The following is an 18,533-nucleotide window of genomic DNA, read 5'->3' as shown; positions in this document are numbered from 1 at the left end:
CGCGTTACTGCATTCAGCCCACCCAAGCAGCAAGGCCTCGCAGGGCTGGGCATGCAGGCACCTCTCCAGAGCCTGCCAAGGGAATGCAGGTAATGCCAGACAAAGGAGGGCACTACATCTCTGCACATCACTCCCCTTCACCTCCTCCTGCCCCACCAGGCAGTGACAGAAATGCACCAGCAGGAGCACGACACTGCTGCGTTATCCCCCAAACAGATGCCAAAGCCTAAGAAATAAAAGCTGAGTCAAGGGCCAGAAAAACAGCTGAGGCACCCAGAGACCCCAAGCTCAGTTCTGCCCATCGCTGCTGGAGCTGCCTCTGCAGCACAGTGCCTTGGCTGCCCTGTTCTGCCTGCAGCTCTGGAAGAAAACCATCATTCATCTCATATTCCTTGCCGCAATGCTCCTCCTTCAGCAGAGAACTGACCTTTGCCTAACAGCGACATCCCAGGGGTGCAGCGCTGGCCTGGGACCCCCCAAAGCTGTATTCCCAAGCAGGATCTCAAAGGTGCTTCAGACCCATCACTCTGCCTGACATTGCTGGAAAGCAAACTGCCCGGTGTAAATCTTCTGCTTAGGTTCCTTCAGGTACCACAGGTTAGGATAAAGCTAATTATTAATGACTGTCATATCTAATTTGTATGACTGGAAGCTACAGGCAGCTTCCAACCTCTATGATAGTGCATCCAGTGCTCCCTGCAGAGCCATTTCAACTGATCCGTCATCATTTTCTGTCTGCAGGAATGCCACAGCCCTGCCAGTGGTGGTTCACCAGCTGATTTCCCAGCTCCAGAGCTTCCTCATGGCTGCAGCCACTTGCTGCCATGGGCGCTGCTGCTCCACCAACTCCTCCAGGAAAGCAATTTCACAGCACCAGGCAGTGCCACTACACAGCTGCCCAGTCACAGGGCTGAATTCACAACCCACTTTGCATCCGTGGAGCTTCCGCACGCCCACTGTAACCATCCTGTCCTGACACAATGAGGAATCTCTTTTCACAAAGCACAGCCAAAAAACAGCTTCTTGCTACCAGCTCCTCAGAATTATGCTATGATGATATTCCTCTGGGTTTTTGTTTAATCCTCATCCAGCTCTGAAAAAACAAGGAAATCTGAAGACAAAATAAAACCTAAGCTAAGATAGAATTAAGTACGCATTCTTAACTTAAACAAAACGATGCTACAGGACTTAAAACTGTCTCCAATTACGAGTTTTACAAAGCATGAGGTACAGAGGTGACTTGCAATAGTGATAGCCAAATATGTCCAGACATGGAGATGCACAGTCAAGGCCCAGCAGCTCTAATGTTACTCTGGAGAGCCACAATGCCTTAACACTCAAATACAGCTCACAGTATTTTAACATTTGTAATTCCACATTTGGTTCCATCACTTTCTAAAGACTCTTTGCCTCCACCTGCACAGAATAAAGGCACCCAAACAATCTCAGTGACATGCTTCTAAGCCTTCCTGTGTTTGGGTTTTGTTCAAATACAAACCCAAAAGACATGCAAACCCTATATCTGAAATTCCCTGGGTTTCAAATGCTTGATTTGGGATAATTACAATACCCCTGTAACACATCTGATACCTTCATATTGCTGTTCTGTGCTCTGTGCTTTCTGATGTAACTTCATGTTAACATAACATTTAGGATGGGAATTTAGCCTTAATTTAATGCTGACAGGCTGCCATAAAAACCCAAGCTTAATCCCTTCCGCTGTGGGTTGTTGCATGTGCCTTGCATTGCTGCCTGCTGCCTCAACAGCTCTTAAGCTTCTTGGTCTTTCAAAGCATGAGAAAGAACTGGGAGACCAGAGAAAGGACATTTCGTTCAGGGAAGCAATTCCCTTCACATCCCATGGGAGGTGGGAGAAAAACTTTCCCAGTTTTGCCGCCTACAGAGCTCTCACTCCTGCCTCCAGCAGGGAAGCCAAATGTGTCCCCCAGCGAAGATGGGCCGCTGCCTGCCAGGAGCCATGCCTGCCAACCAGAAATGAAACTGGGCTGGGCTGGGCAGACACAGCCAAACTGGGAATGCTCAGACAAGCATGCAGTGAGAAACTGGGAGCATAAAGACACCGCAGGCATCCCAGGTCGCTCTGCCAGGCCGCTGGTGGGTGAGCAGAGGAAGTGAGGCTGCTAGCTGTTGGGGATGTTATTCATGTGCTTTGCAAAACAAATGCTCTATAGGTATTTCCACGGCCACGCTGTCTGCCAGACACTTCCTCCTCAACAAAGAGACGCTCTCCATGGAAACCTGGGCGGGTGGGATCCTCTGGAAGCCTCTCTGGCAGTGGCAGATGCATATTCAGGCATCTCGACACCAGCCAGACAAGCCGGATCCACACCTCCTCTGGCAGGAGGCCGAGGAGATGCGAGCAGCCAGGCTGCTCCCGTATTGGACCCTTCAGCGGGGCCCAGCCTCCTGCCCTGAAGCACCAAGCCCAAGCTCATTACACTCATGTGGCTCTGTGTCCCACGAGGTTCAGAGCCAGGACAGATGGAGACCTCAAAGCACCCAGCTGGCACGGATGGATGATGTCCTTCCAACAGCAAGCAGGCAGGATGTCCCATTGCATCCTCCAGCCACCGTGCCTCGTGCAGTTCTGCTCACCATCTGACCCGGTTGTACTTTGCTGAGGGCCAGCCCATGCACCTCAGAACAAACATGCACCCAGCAAGCAGCACGAGAAACTTCTGCCTTCTCTTCTCCAGCTGAGCTCCAAACCTTTCCACCAGCCTGTGCTCCAGGAGCTCAGGCTGGTGCTCAGCTCTCAGGCAGCCGCACCTGCCAGACCCACTCCCCACCTGGCATCTCCTCTCCTCTGCTGGGCAGCAATCCCAGCTCTCAGGCAGCCCCATCCCACCCTGCCTACAATACTGCAGAAAGCCCACAGGAAACCCTGGGGAGCAGAGAAGCTGCAGCACAACTGGACCGATGTGCTTGTGTCCCTGTGTCCCAGCAGTCCCTCAAGAGCATCCCTAAGCCTGCAGGTCTCATCCCAGGTTACCCATCCATGCCAAAGGCAGACGTTTCCTGGTCCCACAGCACTGTGGGGGCATTTCCCAGGTCCATCACAGAGCTGCTGAACAGTGATAGATGGCTCACAGTTACACTGAAAAGGACATATAGGGGTTCAGAAAGGTCTGCCCTGCTGCTGCTGTTGCTCTGCTTTTCCATCAATGACATAAATGACAGAACAGAGTACGTTTCAAAATCTGCATGTGACACACCAGCACTTTAGAGGCCAGGGTGGGAGTTTGACATGCTCCTGACAGACTGGGAAAAGGGCTGAGAGATGATGGGCAGGGCTGTAAGGCATCGGGAGGCAAAAAAACTGCACAAAGAGGCCACGGAAGGAGAGACAGCAGCAGTTCTGCCATAATGGTCACGAGGGCTACAGGTGAGTACAAACTGAACATGAGCCAGCATATCATTGGCACAAAAAAAGGCAACTACAGGAGGATGTGTGAAAGGCCAGCTTACACATGAAGTAATTACTCTCCTTTCAGCTCATAAAGACACACCAAGTAATTTTACTGTTGTCCAGAGACAAGTTCATTCCCCAAAAGATTTGGACTAACTAAGAGAGGCCATGGGAGACCAGCAAGATCATCAAAAAGCTTTGGAGAAACGTCTGGAAGATGTGGATTAGTCTAGACAAGAAAAGTCACAGGGCACAGTTTTATAACATGCAAAGGCCACTGCAAAAAAGTTCAGAACACTCTGCCCTTTTGTGCTAGGTAGGAGACACATCCGCATTAAGAAAGAAAAGTTAAGTGCACACCAGGAAAAGTTAAAGCACTCCATGGCTACCTGCAAAGGGTGCTACATGGCAGATGGATGGACCAAGTGACTCCCAGCAGCCCCTCCAGCCCAGTCTCCTACACTTCTCATTACCCTAGCTGGCAGCTCTGCCCCTGCCCTCATTCATTCAGCATTTGCCACCATCTGGGTATACACAGTCACCCTGGCCACGAACCCTTCAGCATTTAGGCTGCAGAGCAGAGCACTCAGGAGGCTTCCCAGCACCATGGAGGCCAAAACATCCATTCTGCACTCTGCAGAGGGCTCTCCCAGAGTCCAGTGTTTCCCAGCTCACTCTCGTCCTGAGGCACATCTGCAGCTCCCCCGTATGGAGGCACCACAGTCACTCCAATGGGACAGAAGGAAAATAGTTACAAACCTCACCCTCGTTTGCATCGAGATATGTCCCTATGCCTTGCCTTTCCAGCTCCTACCCACAGAACCACCAATATTTTAAGCTGAACGTCAGAAGCCTATGAGACACTCCACTGCACATCCTTTGCCCTGGGGAGAGGATGAGGGACCACGTGAGAAGTGTCAGTTAAGTTCCTCAACGCTGCAAGAACATATGTGGGACAGAAGCTCTTTGACAACTCCCAGACACATGCCAAGATCCTCGAGAGCTTCCATTCATAACCGAAGAATGTTACTCAAAATCCCTAGAAACAGACAATTTCAAGAGCCACTTCTGCTGTGGTGCCAAAGGCCTCCCACTGCAATATGGCCTGTCACCGTTTGCTCCAGAGCCTTTAATGAGTTCTCCAGGAAGGAGCCAAGCTCACCTTGGGAAGGACACCAGGGGCAAAGCAGACCTTTCCCTTGCCCACGTTTCAGCCTTTCCAGACATTTCTGGTGTTGAATGTCAGCACACTGCTCGATGCCCGGCTCCAGAAGACACGCTACCCAGCAGGTGAGATAACCTGGATCATTTCCAACTCTTGTTTAGCATCAAGAGCTCAAAAAATGCAGGAAGTTTCTCAGTGTCACTGATCTGTGACTGGTGATGCTGCTGAAGGACAGCCTGTGAGCACTGCAGCAGGGACAGTGTTGGGGTCAGCACCCAATACTGCTGATGCAAGAAGAAGGTGACCACTATAGAGGATCCAAGGACAACTGTGCTTGAAAGCCTGGAGTTTTTTGGAGTGGGCTACAAGCTCACGTTGAGTTAGTTCGAGATTTTGAATGACCTTCCCACTCACTGCTTCCCAGGAGCCTGGTGAAAAGCTGAGACAGGGCCACATGGCACAGCCCACAGCTGCTGTGTGAGCAGAAGGCTCTGCCAGGACAGGAAGAAGGCAGTGGCAGCAGCCCCTCGGTGGACTGACGGGTTCCCACGTGGCTCAGGGATAGCTGCTGGAAGCAGGCTATTTATTGCCACGTTCTGGGTAGAAATAATCTGGATTATCTCACATGATAGCTTTCCTGAACCCAGCATGAAGACACAGTGGCAGTTTTTCTCTCCCTCACCTTGCTATTTGCTGCTTCAACGTACAAACACTCACCTGCAGGGGCAGGGGTCAAGGAGAAGCAGCCTCCGAGCACAGCTGAACCCACACTCACTCGCTCCCCAGCCCGAACCGCCGGCAGCGGAGGAAGCGCCTGACTCAGCCCGGAGGATCCCGGAGCGCCGGGACTGCCCGCGGCCGGCAGCATCTGCATGTGCCATAGCTCTGTGTCGGTGAGGAGGGACGGCGTGGCGGAGCCGGGGCGGTTCCCGGAGCCCCGGGCGAGGCCGAGACTTCCCCGCAGCCCGCGGGAGCTGTCCCGTCAGCACCGCCCGGCACCGGCCCCGCCGGCACCCGGCACATCGCAAACCGCAGCTCCGGCACCAGCGGAGGGGCCACCTCCAGCTCCTGACAGCTTCCTGAGCAAAGAAGTGGAGACGGAGGTGCTGAGCTCTCCTCCCTGGTACCCAGCGATAGCACGTGAGGGAACGGTTCAAAGCTGTGCCGGGGAACGTTTGCACTGGGCGTTAAGAAGCATTTGTTTAGCCAGAGGGTGGTCAAACACTGGAACAGGCTTCCTAGAGAGGTGGTCGATGCCTCAAGCATGTCAGTGTTTAAGAGGCATTTGGACAACGCCCTTAACCACATGCTTTAATTTTGGGTCAGCCCTGAGTGGGCCAGGCAGTTGGGTGGATGATCATTGTAGGTCCCTTCCAACTGAAATAATTCTATTCTATTCTATTCTATTCTATTCTATTCTATTCTATTCTATTCTATTCTATTCTATTCTATTCTATTCTATTCTATTCTATTCCATTCCATTCCATTCCATTCCATTCCATTCTATTCTATTCTATTCTATTCTATTCTATTCTATTCTATTCTAGCAGTGCTTCACAAATAAATATTAGAATTGCCCCACCTCTGGCTTTGTGCAGGCACGTGACTGACAATGCAAAAGTGCATCCACAGAGCCCTGGAACTTCCAGACTCAGGAGTGAGCTGACAGACAATCTGCTTTCAGCAAGCCCTTGGCACCAGCACACAGTTCATGCCAAGACAACTTGCTCACTCTCCCACACATCACAAACAAGCATCAGGCACCTACTCTAAGGCAATATAATCTCCCTCAAATCTGTGATCAACACTCCACAGCTAACAGCCCAAGTGCAAATCTCACCCAGCGAAGAGAGAGCTGACTCCACCAGCAGCATTCCCCTCACTTCCTTCTCCAGCTTCAGGAAGCCACATGTTGACATTACCCCACCTGCTCAGCACCATCCCCCTCACATCTGCCAGAGTGATGCTTCCTCTCCTAAATAATTGCCCTGGAAACTACCATGGCTAACAGGGGCCATTTTTAAAGTTAACATGGATCATTATGACTGAACGGTGTTAGGGAACAATGACACAAGCACAAGGCTCTTATCAATCAGCTTCTGAAAGTCCAAGTCCAAACACATTCATATTTCTTATGTTAGCAAAAGCAGGTTTGAAGTCTAATAAAGAAAGGAGACTTTGGCAACACAAAGAGGCTGGCTCAATGACACCCCCATTTCTGAAATACCTGAAACTAAGAGGCAAGTAGGAAACCAAGTTGCTGATGCAATGTCCTTGCCCAAAACTCTCTCATACCCCAGCCTCTCAAGATCCTTTCTGGGCATCCAGCCATACAAAGGACATGAAGCTCCCACAGCAAATGGGCCACAGGCAACTTGCACCATGTCCTGCCCACACCACCACCTGTGCTAGAACAGCTCAAGACATCTCACACAAGCTCCAAGAAAAGCTCAGAAAGCATCAGTGGCTGCAGGCAGGGTGAGTGTGTGCACAGCCAATGCTTCCATGGACTAGCGTGGACTGGGGGAGGCTCTATAAATGTAAGGAGGTGGGCTGGGCAGAGAGGAACCGACTGCAGCTTAAAATACATGGACTTCCTGCAAATGTGATTAGGGAGGGTGGGCAACAAAATCCAAGAGTGTTCTGAATGGGAACAGCTTCATCCAGAACAAATTGTCAATGTTTCATTTTTACTGACTCAAAGCAGGAAGCCAAATCCACTTATCAAGGGTTGAAATCCAGACAGTGGCTTTGGAGCCTCTGGTTTCAGCAGCAGAGCCAGTAAAGGACTGTTTTTTTACCAACATCTGCTCCAACCACCCATTTCTGCCTAACATCACTCCACTTTTTATCAGCTCAGAAAGGTTTTGCAGAGCAGAATTGTGAAACAGGTCATGGAAATAATCTGGGATAAAGGTAATAAAACCCAGGACAAAGAACAAAGATGAAGGAAATAGCTGAAGACAAGCAGGAACTAACTTTTGCACATGACACAATAAGTTTTCTTGTGAAGAGATAAGGTTACAAGTTATGTGGCAGTGTACAAGAACCATCTTTGTGCACCAGGTGTTACCATCACCTTGTCTTGTACCATGAAACACCAAGCCTGTGGAGCAAGACTGCTCTGTGAGGAGAGCACATCCCTGTGCAAGGGATGGTGTGGGCCATCCCAAGAGAGCCACCCATGAGGGCCACAGTGCAGGCAGCAGAGCCACCTGTGTTCCCTCAGGGTGCAGGAAAAGCCAAGCATTGCAGTCCAGCACCAAGCTGTTTCCTCACTGCGGGGTCTTTGCCCAGGAAAGCCGTCCCAGGAGACGTCTGAGCTCATTGTCCACACCACCTCCACCTTGTTACAATAGTCCCTACTGCCAGGTGAAACACCAGACAGGCTCTGCACAAACACAGGTGCCCAGAGCCTGGGATGCAGGGTTGTGCCACCCCATGCTCCCGAGTTTCCCACAGCTGGGAGAGCTGCAGGTCCTGTCCTGTCCTGCCCCAGCTGAACTCCAGCCCATTGCACATCCCACTGGACTCTAGATGCTGAGTTTTATGTTAGTGTGAGTGGCCCTGACCAAAGATCAGACATGATTTTCTGACCATATTGCAAATGTCCCTTTGAGTCTACTGGCATCAGCAGTGACCCACTGCTCCGTGACACCGCAGCTTGCCCAGGGGCACAATTAGTCCCAGCTCTCTCTGGCTGGCCTGGGAGACCACGATCCCCTCCTCACAGCACTGGACTCTTCATCTGCAGCAGAGGGCTGCTCTCAGAGAAGCAGGGAGTGGGATACCCAGACCTAGGGCAGGAGATGGGGAGCAGTGACCAAAGCACAGGTACGACAGAGCACGGATCAGCGCAAGCTGCATTTGCTAATGCTGCAATGCACGTTCCCTCTGCTCGCACCAGCGAGCCGGTTTCACTGGAAACGTCCGAAAGATCCAGATGTGGGGGCGGGAAAATGCCATTGCTGCTGGAAGCACCATGGACTCCTCCGTCCACACCACCACCCTGCAGGCCGTCGGTGGCAGAGGGCACCGGGTCCCTTTCCCTGCCGGCTGCAGGGCAGGGGACACCATCCCAGGGCAGCACCTCTTGGCTGAGCTCCCGCGGGAGCCGGGGCCGCACACCCAGAGCCAACATGACACAGCGTCAAGCAGCCACATCCTGCAGCAGCCACCGCTCCTCCAGGCTGACGTCAGCCTCCGCAAGAGCTGGCAGGCAGGACATGCTGTGCATGCCGGCCGCGCTGCTCCCAGACACCGCCTGGCCCCGGCGCACACTGTGGCCCGTGCTCCTCGCCAGCCACGGCTTATCTACAAATTGAATTTCACACCCGCACGCTCCCCAGTAAGGCACAGGTGCTAGAGGAGCCACCCTCCCCCTCTCCACATCTGCCTGCCCGCTCGCCCCAGCCCGCTGCCGAGCGCCGGGATCACGGCTGGAGCTCCGCCGGAGCTCCCGGCACAGCCCCGACAGGCACGGCAGGCGTCGGCTCACGGCGGAGCTGCCGCGCTCGGGGCAGCGTCGGGGCGAGGGGAGCCCCGGGGCCCCTGGCACAAGGGCCACCACCCCCGTGTGCTGCTGGCACGACACAGCGTCCAAAACCGCCCATCTGCAGCTGAACGAGGGAAAAGCCCATCCCAGAGTTACCGGTTTCCCCAGAAACCCTACAGGCTTTCCCAGGAATTCTGGAAACGCACGGATTTGGTATGTGCTCCAGTAAGCAACCTAAAGAGTTCATACAGCTGTCACAGCCGGAGACCACCACTAGCACAGGTCGTGTGCACAGCTGGTGGCCCGGACAGGTGTGGTGTGTGTCACCTCCGAAGGACCTCAGCCAGCCCAGGCGTAGGGCGCAGCCCATGGTGCAGCCCAGGCCCACGACAGCCTCCACCCAGCTAAGAGGAGCAGCTTCCTTAAGCAGGGGAGCCTGCCCTCAGCAAGGCCCTCAGCTGCTCATGCTCCCAAACCAAAACCAAAGCTGGCGTGACTAAGCAGAAGACCATGGAAGCACCCTGGACTGGAGCCTGCAGCCACAGCAGCTCCACAAAGTCCTGCTCATGCAGCCAGGGCTCGCTAGAGACTGTAGGTCAGGCAAGCCAGCAGCTAGAAAGGAAACCCATTCAAATTTAATCCAAAGTGTATTTTATATTTTCCCTTGTAAATTTATCCTCCCATACTTTCTATCTTCGAGCACAAAAAAGCAGAGACTAAAACCTCTGGCAAAAAAAATCCTTTAATGTGTTTTACTGCAAATACCACCTCATGTTAGGAAATAAGCCGGACCAGAGCAAATCAGGCAGCCTGGGGATGCCCTGTCTCGACAGAGGGAGCAGACCAGAATGAAGCAGGACAGACAGGCATGCTGCAAGGACCAACCATGCCAAGGAAAGTCAAGTTCAAGTGCCAAGACAGCTCTCGTGCTCCCTGCTGCTCCTCAGAGGTCCCTGAGCACGGCTCTGCCTCAGCAGATGCCCACTTGGAAGCATCGCTCCTGGCGGGCACGGGAGGAGATTTTTGTTACAAAGAGTAGGAAACCAATTGGCTTCTCTTAAAGTGGTGAGTATCAAAGTACAGCAGCTCCCTGCCCAAATCTGCAATCTCAGATTCTCATCCAGAGACCCCAGTGGCAACAGAGACCAAAAAGACGGGACAGGAACAGAGACTGTTTCTTTCTTAAGGCACAGGACAGATGCTATCCAAGGGAAATTTTGGTTTGCAGTTGCAAGGACACCTTTGTGCTGCTGGCTGGACACTTCCCTCAGTCCTCTTGGAATTAGTAAGGATGAGAAACAGCATCCTCTTCATAAGCAACAGCCTCACTTGACCTCACACTGCTGCCACAGGCCAAAACCCACGGGGGACTGCTGGATCCCCAGCTCATCCCTGCATCCTCCTCTCCAAGTCTACTTCTCCCACAAGAAGCCAACCACTCCCAAACCAAGGATCACATCTTCCTGTTGCCCTTGCATGCCTCTGGACTGCTCAGGAGCTGGGGAACAGCCTTTTGGCATCCCACATTCACCAAGGTAAAGCTGAACTGGACCTCACGGGTAGCAGGACTTGAGTCTTTTCTCATTTGAGGATAAAACCAGGAACAAAACTGACACTGATGTGTATGAGAACAGGCAGAGACAGGGGATTGGAGGAGGGGGAGATGAAGATCAGATCCCTGGTGATCCCACAGTATCTATCATGTGCACCAAGTACCAGGGAATTGGGACAGCTCTAAGATGAGACTCTAGCTCTGCTGCCAGCGTGTCCCTGTGCCCAGGGAACCAGAGCTGTCAGGGAACACAGCAGGAAGGGATATTGCCATTCATTTTCAAACCAACTGAATTAGTACCTGATCAGTAGACAAAAGGCTGTCGGAGGTCTCCAGCAAAGGGTCCTGTGAACCTTGGTGCTTAGCACAGGCCCTGTATCTCCCAGCAGGTGCACCTCCATCATGTGGGGAAAGCATCCCATGCTCTCAGTGAGGAAGCAGGACTGAGCAGGCATCTATCACCCTGTGCCAAGCTAAGTAACAGGACTGAATGGGATAAACCCATCCTTCTTTACCAAAGCCCAGTGCTCCCTCCTGGCTCCACACTCTCTGGTGGGCAGAATGTTATGAAAATAACAGAGCAGACCAAAAGTCCACCTTGCTCTGTGTACTTGCAAGCAGTCAGAAGCATAAGCAATTCACAGCTCAGCAGCTGCCCAAGCCGTGGGTGGATCTCAGTGTATTTATTAGTTCTGAGGGAACCTCTTGTCCTTCTTGATATCATCCCATTTCTCCCAAAACTAATGCAAGGTTTTGCTGTTCATGACACCTTGTCCTGAGGACTTCTGTGATTTGATAGCACATCTGTAAGAGACAATACCCCTCCTCCTGTTTGGCACCTCCTGAGAGCTTAATTTGATGTGACCTTGTATTTGTATGAGAATAAACAATGAACAGTTAACCTCTATTGCTTCTCTCCTGGCCTCCCGTAGACACATCTTATCCATCTTCTGTTGTTTCTTTTCCAGGCTGAAAAACCCTGCTTTATTTAGCCTTTTTTTTTTTTTTTTTTTTTTTGCAGAGAGGTCACCAGACCTCTGACCAACTCTGCTGCAACTTCCAGGCATTTGACTGCACAATGATCTCAACACTCACACATCTCTCCTGAGCTCCCCACGGGCAGCTCTAGAGACAGAGAAACAGAGCAACCCCTGTCCCCTTCTCCTCTATCACTGTCCCATGAGTCCTCAAGTCGCTCAGTGGTGCCTGGAGTTGTGTGAGGGCAGAAAAAAGACATGAAGGCAGTTGGACTCACACATTCACCTTCACAACTCCTTTAGCACTGGATGCCAACAGCAGGACATGGACACAATCACCTCCACCAGGAGTGCCACGCAGACATTTTGGCCACGTCACAGACTTGGGCATCGTCTCCCACTCCTTTAGAGCAGCACCAACTGCTCGATGAAGGCCAAGCCCCTGCAGCCCCTGATCATCACAAAAGGGCATTCTCAGCAGTGGCCTCCCCAGCCCCATCTCAGAAGCCTCCTGACCAAACTTTGCCCAGCCATCCTCGCCCTCAGCAGCCCAGGCCCAGACCCAAACAAGGCTCATGCACTGTACAAGCCCTGTAACATGCTCTCTCTGCAACCTTTCCCAAACTTTGCCACCTGCTCTGCTGGCACGATCGGAGCATCTGGCCACCAGGCAAAGTTTCAACTCTGCTTGCCAGGCACCTTACAGGATATGCTTGCACCGAGATGCAGTTTGAAAATAACAGATGTTACTCCACTGTTCTGCATTTTGCAGTGTCAGGAACAAGGCTTCTTTACCAACAATCCTCTGAGCTCCTTGCCAAGGTGGTCTCATCCCAAACAGCGCTCCCCAGAACAAAGTCTTGCTCACAGAAGGCCCCTGCCACGTGCTGTCCCTGCTGTCAGGCAGACAACGTGGCAAAAGGAACATACTGCAAGAGCAGAGTTTCCACACACAACTTTGAGACTTAGCAGGAACGCAGGTCTCATCATGGACTGCAATACCACATGACTTCTGAGACCAGACAAGCCTCCAAACTGCACATAACCTCCCATCCAGGGAAAATTTCCAGGAGCTACACAAACCAGACAGGACCTGGCAGCTGCAGCCAGAAGCACCCATGTCTTTGCACTGCTCCCTCTTCATCCCCATTTCCTCTCAGTCAGACTCGCTCCAGGGTCTGAATGATGTGGGCTCAAACTGGCAGCTCTGGCAATTGCAGGACCATTTATTCATTCCCCTCACACCCACAGCAGAATCCTGCTGAGGGCAGCAGCACACAGTGCTGCTCACAGCCTGCTCCCTGCCCCCAGCTCTGGGGACTATCACGGTAGGAGACCACCAGAACATTCAGTCCCCCATCCAGCACCACCCAGCTCAGCTCAGCTCAGTCCTCACACCCAGCTCTCCTCAGTGCCCTGGTACCAGGATTCAACCTGTCTCCTCCTGCTGAGGTGCCCTGTGCTGCCTGTGACCACCTCCCCTCTGTGCCGACCCAGAGCCACAACGCCCTCGGCTGCCTTTCAAAGCACTGTCAGCGGCAGCCAACAAGCACAGACCACCAGCAGAGCAATCTCTGCCTGGGATCCCACAGAGAGCCCGTAACTCCCATCCCAGTGGCACTGGGAGTTCTAAGGACAGAGCCAAGCTGTGCCTGCCCCATCCCTCTGCACTTGGTGCACAGCCCCAGGATGGCAGACACACAGCCCCTCTGTGCTCCGCTCTGAGATTCCACAGGCTCCTCTGCAGCTCCACAACTTGTTGCACAGACACACACTCCATGTCCCCATCCCTGCCACTTCCCACCATCCTTCCACCCTTCTACTGTTACTGGATCCCTCCAGCTGCCACCAGTGCAGCATGGACACTTCCACACTGCTCTGTCTGAGGCCACAATAGCTCCTGGACAGCTGAGAGAGCTTCCTTTCTTCCCTGCCTGCTGCAAAGAAATAGCTTCTAGAAGGAAGGATACAGGAAGATGGCAGCAAATTGCTTGGGAGGCAGCAGACTCGCTGTGGCTGGGAGGTTTAGGAGCTGGCTGAGCTGATGCTGTTTGGGAATTGCTTATATGGAGCTTAGAGACTTGATGACCTCAAGGTCCCTTTCTTATCAGCTGTCCTAAAACACTCCTCCCTTGACACAAAGGCCAACGTGGACCTGCCAGAGGATTTTGGCAGGTCTCCTTGCTTTTGCTGGCAGACATGATGCTGATCAAAAGACACCTGAAAAAAAAATCCCTGTCTGTGTTGGACGTGAGCACCCAGAGCAGCCCCCACAGAGAGCCAGGACAGACACAGCAACCACATCGGGAGCCTCAGCAGAGTGCCCTGCCAATTCTCACGCTGCCTCCTGAAGCTTTGGCAGGCCCCTGTCCCTGGGCAGCCTGCTCAGCAGCTCCACTCATGACTCCCAGGTTCTGGCTGCCCTCACCCTCTCTCCTCTTGAGCACCTTCCTTCCAGCCCTTTGGGACAAAAGCCTCTACACGGGCTCTGGAAAAGAAACAGCCCCAGATGAAAAATGCAGGGCAACCCCCTTGGCATGGGCTCAGTCCTCCTCTCTAACAAGGCTGCCCTAGATGCTCGCTGCTGTTGAGTGTGGGCAATTGGAGGCTGTGCAAGGCAGCACCATGCAGACCCTGCCAAGATGGGCACTGCAGCTCCCATTTCCTCAGCCCAGCACTGTGCAGGGCCCTCAGGCCCATGTCTGAGGGCTGCCCTGCACCTTGGCAGCTTCTGTTTGTGCTCTGGAGGTTGAGAGCTGCGTGTTTGCAGGTGTCCAACCAAACTCCACATCCCGACTGCACACGTAACCATGGCAACTGCACATGCGAGTGGCAAAGCCTCGAGCCCGGCTAACTGCAAATGCAAATGAAGCAAACACATGCACAGTGCTAAAAGTGTGACCTCTAAATGTCAGCCTTTAACCATTTTGCAGACACCAGCTCTGGTGGCGGCCACCTGCAGGCTGCAGAGCAGGCAGAGGTCTGGTTCCAGTGGGGACCTCTGGGTGCCCAGCCCTGCACCAGGTGCTGGCATGGGTGCTGGGGTGCACGCCTGGCACAGGCGTTTCCCAGAGCTAAGAGTGACTCCTGCCTTGGCAACCAGCAGCTCCCTCTCTGAGGACACATCCACTCCTTACCCAGCTGGCAGATGCTCCCAGTTCCACAGAGGACCCTGGTTTGCCGAGGAAGGAAGGTCCCACCAGGCTGACACAAAGCATGGCCACAACAGGAGCTTGTGGGGAGCTGGCTCTGCCATCACCTGGGGCAGAGCCAGCAGCAGCATCAGATGAGGCACTCTCAAAGGATGGAACGAAAATCCCAGCCTTTCAGGGATGTCATGTCAGAGCCACCTCCCTAAGGGAGGTCTGTGGCCTTGGGAAAGGCTGCCGGTAGAGGCATAAGGAGGTGTCACCATTTAGGAGAGTGAGGTCCAGAAACTGACTGGCTGGACAAAGGCCTCAGGTCCCTCACCATTTCTCTCCCTTGCTGCTGACAGCACCGGATGCAGACAGATCCCAAAACTGACCATCACCCACCCCCCTGTCCTCCTCCATGGCTTCGAGCACAACGGAGTCAAGCTCTGGTGAACAGTGCTAATAACTCCAGCCACAGCGTGCACCGCTGAGGCCACCAGCACCCCCCGCACCCAGCGCCCCACTCAGGGATGGGTGGGCAGATGGATGAATGGATGTCTGGCCTGCTGCCCCGCTCAGGGATGAGTATGGCCAGCTGTTTGACAGCAAGCCCGCCTCCGACTCGGTCCCTGGCCCAAGAGGGAAACAGGGAATGTCCTTTCACTCCAGAAGCCCAATGCCTAAAGTCATTCCTAATGCAATGCCAAATAAACTGAGCCAAGGGGATCTCCTGCCTGCCCTTGACCCAGGGATGCTCACACCAGCAGCCTCATGCCTGTCAGCACCAGGAGCATCCTTGCACCCCAAGTAACCCACCCCCGGGACCTACAGCAGTACCCTCGGCACCTACGGCACACCACAGACACCCCGCAGCCCCGGGGAGCATCCCAATCCCCTGGAGCGAGAGCGCTCCAGCCCGGAGGGCCCTGCTCCCCGCTCTCTGCTGGGTCCGACGGGCCGGGCCGAGCGGGACCGGGCGGCCCGGCGGATGCGGGGCGGGGGCCGGGATGCGGGCCGCGCAGCTGAGGCGGGCGCACAATCCCCCTTTCAGCACGTCGCCATGGCAACCCGCCGGCTCGCCGCGGCCGCTCATCCGGCCCCCTTAACCCTCGCCGTTACCCGCCGCCGCCGCCGCCGCCGCCGCCGCGCTCGGCCCCACCCGTTAACCCCCGCCCCGCCGCGCCCCACGCCGACGCCCGACTCCAGAACCGCGACCCGAACCGGGACCACCCCCCGCCCCGAGAGCCCCGCGGCCGGAGCGGCGGCCGCCCCCCCCCAGCGCCGCGCCGCGGGGCCGGTCCGGCCGCCCTCCCCACCCCGAGGCGCCGCGGGCCGTGCCGCGCCGTGCCGGTCCGTGCGGGGCGGGGCGGGCGCACTCACCGTCGGGCGCGGCGGCGCGGCTGGGCCATGCCGGTGGCGGCGGCGGCTGTCCCGCGCTCCGCTCGGTCCGGCCCGACCCCGCACCGGGAGCGCGCGGCGCGTGCACGGCGGAGGCGGGCTGGGGAGGGGCCGCTCCGCGGCACCCCTTCGCTGCCGCCGCGCTGCCCGGCCACCGCCGCCCGGCACCGGCACCGCGACCGCCCGGATCGGGCATCCCACAGCCCCGCCGCCGCCGCCGCCGCCGCCGCGCCCGGTACCGCGCGGCCCGGCGCCTGCACCTCCCCGGCCGCCGCGCCGAGGGGATGCCGCACCCGCCGCGCAGTCCGGTACCGCGCCCTCCGGGTACCGGCACCGGCCGCTCCTGCACCCCCGGTGTCCCCCAGGCCCCCCAGACCTGCCCTGCTCGCGGCACCGGCACTGCCCTGCTATGGGCCCTGGGCGGAGGGGGTCACCCCCGCCTTCCCGACCGGAACACCTGCACAGCCTGGGGCACCCCGCAACATCCCAGTAAAGGATCCCATCTGTAGGGGCATCCCGGCACGGCCCCGGGCATCCCGCACTGTCTGTCCTGTGCATACAGAATCCTGCCCCGCTGCAGCCTGTGCCTGCCCCAGTCACTCTGCAAGGGTCCCTTTCCACCCTCGCATAGCCCCGGGCCGTGCTGCTCCGGCACATGCCACAGCAGCCGGAACAACCCTTCAGCCCCGGCACATTTCCCCACAGCCGAGGGAGCGGTCCCCGCCCCTCGTACTGCTCCGCAGTGCCCAGCGAGTCTAGGGGAGGATTCGGCAGGTGTTCAGCATGGGGTGCCCCAGCCCAGGCTCAGCCTTGGGGCCCGGGCCAGCCCCGCCACGCACCGGGCTCCAGTGTCAACAACCGCCCACAGGCTCCCAGAAGCACGGCACAGCAGGACCCAGCACCTCTGTCATTCCCCTTCCCAGCATGGGGGTATTTTCCCCTCCCACTCATGGCCTCCTGTCAGGAGCTGCCTCTCCTACAGCCTGCCGCTGCCCATAGCAATGTTTCAGTCTTGCCTGATGGGATTACAGAAATCATTTGAAACAGGGCATGGATCTGGGTCTTGATGGATGTATCTGATTGCTGCCTCCCTCTGCCATTGCCAAGGTAGCATCAGCTGCAATGCCTCCACAGAGCAGGCACCGTTTCCTGTTTAAGATGTTTGCATGGCAGCATCTGAAGGGCAGCAATTAATTTCAACTCTCCCACACACCTCTGGCACCTACACTGAATCTGTGAATGTGCAGTGGCAGGGAGATCCCTGCACCCCAGTGCAGGTTGGGCTTCACCTGCTCCAGTGCCTTCCAGCTGCTGCTGCAGAGCAGGGCAGAGCTTTCCTGCTTCTCCTGCCCTGGTACCTCTCCCAGGGACTGCTTATGGGTGGTCAGCAGCTTGACTGATTTTGTTGCTAGACTGTTATACACAGGATGTATATAGGGCATACCAATATAGCTCACCCTATTTTATATATATATATATATATGTGTGTATATCTATATATATGTATAGAGGGTGAGCTGCAAGCTGCCACCCACTATGCCATTCAGCAGGCAACACGGTCCAGCAGTACCTGGCATCGATGTACAACCCTGCCCTGTGCTTACCAGGGTTCATTAGCCCTGAGAAGCATCTTGAAGGGGGCCCTGGACCAATGCTGAGCTGCCCTGCAGCAGGCAGAGCGTCAGGCACAGCTCCCTGGGTCCCGCTGCCCAACACGACCAGTCCAGGATGGGCTCATGAAGCACGGCTGCAGTGGTGCCCCATGGCCCACTCCCCACCACGAGCACTGCAGGTGAGCTGGGTACTCACACAGCTGCTCCACGCCCAGCTTCAGCTGCTTGACTGAGCAGTGATCGATTTTCTCGCACAACACCAGTTCTGACAGTGCCTGACAAGCCACCTTTGCCCAGGGTACGGTCCATGGGGACCCTCTGTGCCAGGCTGCCGGGTGGGGTGGGTGTGTAGGGCAGAGCCTGCTTCAGCCCATCCGTCCCCCCCAGTGCATCGAGATTTGCTGCAATCTCGGGCTTCTCCTCAGATGCTGGGCATAGCCCAGGTGTGGCATCGCCTTCAGGGAGCTCGGCATCAAACAGGCCCACCCCGGCACCACCCCCTCCCTAGACTGGTGGCCGAAGCAGGGCAGCTGTGTGCATTACTCAATGGGCAATGTGTATTAAAATGCCCCCACTTGCCTCTGGCTCTGTCACAAGCAGCGTTTAGCCACGACTCGGAGAAGGAGCAGAAGGGCTGGAAGCTGTCAGACCTGCTTAAAACGGCCGCGGCTCAGTGCTAATGTGCAGCACAGCAGCTGCAAGGCACGCAGCCAGGCCAGGCAGAGCACAGCTCCCCGGACAGCCCTGCGCCGTGACCAAGTCTTGCACT

The 18,533-nt window shown here is 55.4% G+C and overlaps 1 protein-coding gene across 2 annotated transcripts in view; it reads right to left on the bottom strand.

Annotated features, from left to right (window-relative positions):
- Nucleotides 1-16,221, bottom strand: part of NLGN3 (neuroligin 3) — a 39,397-nt gene extending 23,176 nt beyond the window's left edge. The window contains exon 1 of one of the 2 annotated variants that reach the window (XM_053990108.1): nucleotides 16,134-16,221. The gene's annotated coding sequence lies outside the window, so the exon portion shown is untranslated. The remainder of the gene's footprint in view (nucleotides 1-16,133) is intronic. The other variant, XM_053990111.1, reaches the window with a different exon arrangement.
- Nucleotides 16,222-18,533: the final 2,312 nt, after the last annotated feature.

Source organism: Vidua macroura, chromosome 14 (genome assembly GCF_024509145.1).
Source record: "Vidua macroura isolate BioBank_ID:100142 chromosome 14, ASM2450914v1, whole genome shotgun sequence".
Classification (NCBI taxonomy): domain Eukaryota; kingdom Metazoa; phylum Chordata; class Aves; order Passeriformes; family Viduidae; genus Vidua; species Vidua macroura.
This window is presented reverse-complemented; position numbering and strand designations above follow the sequence as displayed.